Here is a 6,674-nt window from a genome sequence, read left to right on the forward strand (position 1 = left end):
CGCTGCAGGTTTAGCGCTAGTGAGAGGCGCTGGGGGGCTCTGACCTGGCCTCAATCCGGGCGCTGCCTCGGTGCCCAGAGCTCTGCCATTGGAATGCACAGAACTCGCCCGTTTCAGCGCATTGGGGCTCCTCTCTGACCCCCAGGGCCTGTACGGGGCGGATCTTCTCTGGCTCCTCTCTGACCCCCAGGGCCTGTACGGGGCGGATCTTCTCTGGCTCCTCTCTGACCCCCAGGGCCTGTACGGGGCGGATCTTCTCTGGCTCCTCTCTGACCCCCAGGGCCTGTACGGGGCGGATCTTCTCTGGCTCCTCTCTGACCCCCAGGGCCTGTACGGGGCGGATCTTCTCTGGCTCCTCTCTGACCCCCAGGGCCTGTACGGGGCGGATCTTCTCTGGCTCCTCTCTGACCCCCAGGGCCCGTAGGGAGGGGGCAAGGGGCTAAAAGATTTCTTTCTCTCCCTCCCATTCCTGCCCCCCATGCTGGAGCAGGCACTGAGAATCGGGGCTGAATGTCCAGCCTCTGCCCCAAACGGCGCCATCTTGCTCCCGCTCCCAGGTCCAATGGGGTCGGCGGCACTTCCCGGCCGGAGAGGGCAGAGCCTGGGGCGGTGAACTGGGCAGGGAATGGCCCTGAGACCTGCAGGAGCTCATCCCACCTCTGTGTTAATCCCAGAGCTCCCAGCAGCCAGGCTCCACAGCACGGTCCCGCTTAGCTCCCAGCCGCCTCTGCTAGCCGGTGTCCGGAGTCAGAGCCTGCGGTGGAGCCAGTCTGGCCTGGCCTGACCAGTGGCAGGTCAGCAGAGTGGCTCATCAGCCCACCTGCACCAGCCACCGCTTGACTGGTGGCTGCTCAAAAAGCAGCTCCTGCCTTCGACCTAGCCCTGCTCCAGCCTGGCCTCCCTCCAGGTGACCCGGCTCGGCTCTGGAAACTGACTCCTGGCTCCGGCATCTGGCCTCTGACTCCAGCCCTGCTCCAGCCTCGCCTCCCTCCAGGTGACCTGGCTCGGCTCTGGAAACTGACTCCTGGCTCCGGCATCTGGCCTCTGACTCCAGCTCTGCTCCTGGGCTCCAACTCCTGCCTCCGGCATCCAGCCTCTGGCTCTGATTCCTGACTCTGTCATCGGGCCTCTGGCTCTGTCCCTGGGCCCTGATTCCTGACTCCGGCATCTGGCCTCTGATTCCGGCTCTGACCCCAGGCGCTGATTCCTGGCTACCAACTCCTGCTCCAGCCCTGCCTGAGTGGTTGGCTAAAAACACTTTCCATCAGATCCAGCATCTCTGGACTGAGCCCCACAGAAGCCCCGACTCCTGTCCATCCGCTGAGGTGGACCGGGACCGGAATGGGGGGTGGGCCGTGGGTCAGGACTGAGGTGCAGGGCAGAGCCGGTGGAGGGGGAGAGCCAGGGCTGGGTTAGCAGGGGACTGCGGCTCAGGGCTGTGGTCCCTTTGCGTACTGAGTTCTCAAGGTGCCTGCTCACACTTCTCGGCATCCCCTTTGACATCCCTGGCCACTTGTGCACATGCCCCTTGCCCCCTCCTCTCCACGCGTCTCTGCCCGTGGGGATCTGCTCTCTGGTGGGGCTGCCCATGGGGCAGTGTGGGGTGAGCACAGGGCCAGCAGCTCCTGGAGCCAAATCTCTGCTTGGCCCCTGGCCAGCTGCTCTTCATATCCCCCGCCCTGCCTGGGGGGACCCCTTCCTTCATTCCCCAGGAAGCCTGGTCACCCCAAGTGCAGGGAGACCTGTGGGACTGGCAGGCCCCTCCCTGACCACAGCCCCCGTCACCTGCTCTCCCCAGCAGAGATCAGAGCCAGCAGGCTCTACCAGGACAGGGAATCTCCAGTGTCAGGGCATCTGTCAGACCCTGGTACGCTCGGCCCGTGAGCAGCAACAAGAAACCAGGCTGCAGCCCAGAGACCACTGGTGATGGGCATCCACTGGGCACCATCTGCATCCTGAGACTGGATACCAAAGTCACACGGCATTGACCTTTTCCCCTGATTGCACGGGATATCCAGGGATCACTCCTGCCCCACCATGCTGACGTGCGGCTACCTCTGGGGTGGGGCAGGGAGGCTGTTTGTACAGGGAGCCGTTCAGCATTTGATAGGGTTGCACCACCCAGGGTTTGACACCCCATGAATGTCTCCCCACTGACTACCTCCTGCTGCCACCACTGGGCATCAGAAGAATCTGAGCCCGTGAGAATATGACTGGACGTGTGCACCGGAGCCTGGAACGGGAGCCCGTCTGGCAGCCCCCCCGCTCCCCCCAGGAGCGGGCTGTGTGCCGGCTTTCTGCCGGGAGCTCTGTCACATGACTCGCTCTGGGCGTTCTGAGCTCCAAGCTGCATCCCTACTTCGGGTTTATCCACACCCCATTTATGGGGGCCTCTCCCGATTCCCCTTTCTGGGCCCCATGCTTAGGCCAGTCCCCTTTGGGTGCCTTTTCATAGCTGGTCCTACTGCCCACAGACTGAGCCGCCAGGCAGCCCGCGCTACGTGGCTGCGGAGGTGCCCGATCGCCTGTGCACGGTTCCGGCTCGGGGGACCTGGTTCGTAGAATTGCTGGCACGCGATCAGGTCGCAGTGACACCGGCCCCTTTACCCCCCCGTGGGGCGCTCGTCTAGCTGGGCGCCAGCCTTGACGGACGTCAGCCCTTGTTCTGCTGCAAACCCCGAAACCCTGTCCTGTCGGCCGCAGGCGTCAGCCCAGACTTGAGCAACGAGGCTCTTTCGGACGGTTCCCAGGCTCGGTCCCATCCCCCTGGCCCTAGGTTTCAAGGCCTGGGAACCCAGCAAGGGAGTGAGATGCAGCCAGTCCGCAGGGGGGATCTGGTTCAGCTCACAAACCTCAGAGGTGGGGAGGGAGGCAGCTAGACCTCGCCCTCCGGGGAAGGGGCCAACAATTTAGCATCTCTGCCCCCCGCGGGTGGGCATCCCGCGGTCTCTCCCCGCTGCCTGCTCCCTCCTGTCTCACCGCTCCGAGTCCAGTTCCTGCTGTGGCTGCTTTTCGTGACCCTCTCGTTCCCCTCCATGCGCCGTTAGTAACTCACTCGCCTGCCTCTGCTCCTCCACACCCAGCCCGAGCCTCTGCCGCGGCAACCCCAGAGAGGGGGAGGTGGGTCGCGGGGCTGCCCTGGCACTGAGAAGGTAACGAGGGTCTAGGGCGGTGGTGGGGAGTTGGGAGTCAGGACACCTGGGTCTTTTCCCTGCCTCTTCCACCTTCAGACTATCCCCCATCCTGGGCTGGATCTGGATCTCCCCTGGCTGACGCTGATGAGCTGGGCCGCGAGGCCAGAGCCTCCTCTGGGGCTGGACTCGGGGTCACACGGTGCCGCCGGGGCAGGCCCATGGCCTCCATGACTCCCAGACTGGGGCTTTGAGCACCGGCCTGCCCTATATCTCCCGTGTTAACCCTTTGGTCCTCCCCACCCCCGCCCTGGGTTTCAATGCAAAATGAAAGGGAAACTGAGGAACGCATAGGCATCAAAACTATTGTAAAAATTCCCACTTTGTCACACTTCCCCGGCACTGAGATGTGGCTGTTTCTGGGACGAGGCGTGTGGGCTGTTTATAGAGGGATCCCTCTCCTGGCACTGAGATGCAACTGCCTCTGGGGTAGGGCACAGGGGCTATTTCTACAGAGGTCCCTCCCCCAGCACTGAGATAGGGTGAGATAGGCCCTGTTCTCTGTCTGCGAATTACCGAGCACCCGTCGGCCTGGGGGACGACCTTTCAGACACAGCTGCTTCTGGTGTGACTGTTTATTGGTGACCTGCTTCCCTGCAACGCAACCCGGGCTCCTCAAACATCTGGACCCTTAGCGGGTGGCCAGGCCATCAGCCCAAGGCATGAGCCAAGTTCAGTGAGTCTCTGTCCTAGTGGGAGAAAACTGCCCCCCCCACCCCAACCAAGCCACCAGGACATCAGCAGCACAGATGACCCACCAGGCCAGAGAGACCTAGGTGTCCTGTCCCTCTAGGGCAGGGTGAGGCTAGCTTTTGGGGGGCTGTGTGTGCATGTGGGGGGGAGTTCTTGCCTTTGGGGAGACCAGGGGCCACCATCCTGGTACCTAACCCCTCTCTCAGAACCGATTAACAACCGGAATTGCAGCAGTGGGCAGGGTGGAGCGTGATGGGGTGGGGGGCACGATGGGATAGTGTCGGGGGGGCACACTTCATCTCTACAGAGTCAGTGAAAGAATGTGCCTCAATGAAACTGATGGTGTATGTGTGTGTTAATTAACAACCCCCAGGGATGATTCTGCTTCCCAAAGGAGGTAAATTCTCCCCCCCCCACACACACACACATTTTTTCTTTTTCTCGTTCCTTTCCTTTATAAAGAAACACCATCAAAAATCCCAGGATCCGGAACGACAAAGCGAGAGAAGCCGAACGAGACTCCCGGCTGAGACTCGACCTTTTCCACAGAGAAAGAAATCCCACCCCCACGAGAAAATGCTTTTCAGGGAAGAAAAGGTCTCATCAAAAATGAATCAAACCCTTAATTAAAGCTGGGCGTGGGGTGGGGAGCTGGGGTTTGGCTGCGGAGCCGGGGCACTGGCTGGCTGCACTCGTTCTCAGAGTGGTGCTGGCGGGGCGGGCGGGGGGGGGAGAAGGATTTATGGAGGAGCCTTTAATTAAGTAATAAAACTGGGGAAGGGGCTGCCTGGCAGTGGGAAATGGCCCATTGGAGAATCTGTCCTAGGGGCACCGTGCTCTCCTGCAGCCCCATAAACTGCCTTATTTATAAGGATCACACCAGCCACCGGAGTAAACAAGCCCCAGCGCTGGCACTAAACCACCCCGTCGCGGAGGCTGGCAGACACGGGCATCATGCCCTGCTCTGACAGGCAGCGCAGGGTGTGTGCCCGCCCGCCAGAGCCACTGTGGAGGGAAATCACTCCCTGCCTGGGGGGCACAGAATTAACACTTTGTGGGGGAACAAAGCGGGGGCTGGGGGCATGGTGGAGAACTGGCAAAATCGTTAGGGCTTCGGGGAAGAGTGACGTTTGTGCCAGGAAGGGTCTACAGCAGTGGTGGGGAGCTGGGAGTCAGGACACCTGGTTCTTTTCCCAGCCCTGGGAGAGGAGTGGGGTCTAGTGGTTAGAGCAGGGGAGGGGCTGGGAGTCTGGACTCCTGGGTCCTTTTTCCAGCCGTGGGAGGGGAGTGGCTCTAACATTCCTTGTTGGCTCCCTGCCGTAGCCTGTTTCCATGCAGCCCCAGTTCCCGGCCACTCCTGCAGCCCAGCCCACGATGGGCTTCGCGAGTGACGCCGGCCCACATGCCCCGTAAGGGCAGTGTCGAGGTCTCTGCCCAGCCTGTCCCCAGGAGCTGTGCAGCTGGGCCCTGCTCCTCGAGCCCTGGGCGGCTGGGGGAAGGAGGAGAGGCCGCCCAGGGAACCACGCCGGGAGGGAAGCCGCGGCAGGGTCCAGCCAGGCGGTGGGGGGCCCCGCTGTATGGAGCGTCGGAGCCAGTGGAATGTCAGGAGCTCGTCACCGGCCTGGACCTGTCCCTGGGGGGTGACATCAGTGTCTGGCTGTCGTTGGTCCTGCACTGCCCCTCTCTGCCCCCCCCTCCCCGCGCACAAAGGGTCTGCAGTGAGCACAGAGTCTGCGGGGTCCCAGCATGGGCACAGGGGTGTCACATGGGCACCATCACTGCCCGGGGTGGGGTCACACAGGGCTGCACCATCACTGCCTGAGGGGGTGGGGGCAGGGTCACACAGGACCACATCATCACTGCTGGGGGGCGGGGGGGCACACAGGGCCATGCCATGGCTGGAGTTGGGCAGGGAGCCCTTTGCATTGGCTGCACTCCCAGGCTGTGAGGATGCTCTGCCGTGGGCCTGGTTCCTTCCCCACTGCCTGCCCCGTGCTCATTGCCCCGAGCCCGTGCACCCCCCTCCCCCACACTCCCTCCCACTCCTACCCCTCTTCCTCTGTGCTCCCCCCCATGTTAATAGAGATAATGGGGGTCACTGATTGGGGGAGAAAAGTGCTGGCAGCACCTGGGCCGGGGGCGCTGGGGGTGGTGGGTGGAAGAACACGGACAGACAGACGGACAGTGGGCTGCCAGCTGGCGCTGAGTGGGGCTGGGCGGTGGGGGAGCTCCCCAAAGGCTCTTTTCCACCCAATCCCACCCCTGCCGAGCCCAGGCAGGATCAGGCCCAGCTTGGGCTGCGACGGCGACACCTGGACACCAAACACTCACAGCCGCCCCCGTGGGCAGCTGCCACCAGCCACACACTGATGGGCGGTGGCTGGGCAGGAGGCCTCGAGCACCTCTGGGTTAGGGGGCCGGGCGCTCTCGGGCTGGGACGCTGCCCCCCAGGCCTCAACAGCTCAGCTGCCTGCTCCCTACAGGGCCACTGCTGGGATCCCGCCCTTGCCAGCTGCCATGTTGGAGTTGCAGCACCAGAACAATCCCACCCAGCCACTGCCTCTTCCAGCCCCCATCTCTGACCCCCACCCCCCGGCCCCCTCCTCTTTCCTCCCTATCTGACCCCCCACCTCCCTGCCCCCACCACTGATCCCCTCCCCATCTCTCTGACCCCCAGGACCCTCCCCATCTCTCTGACACCCCCCACGATCCCCTCCGCCGTCTCTCTGTGGTGCAGTGGTGCTGTCCCACCCCAGAGGCAGCTGCAGTTCTGTCACGGGCGAAGCCAGC

The sequence above is a fragment of the Mauremys reevesii genome, linkage group 25 (genome assembly GCF_016161935.1).
Source record: "Mauremys reevesii isolate NIE-2019 linkage group 25, ASM1616193v1, whole genome shotgun sequence".
Taxonomy (NCBI): Eukaryota; Metazoa; Chordata; order Testudines; family Geoemydidae; genus Mauremys; species Mauremys reevesii.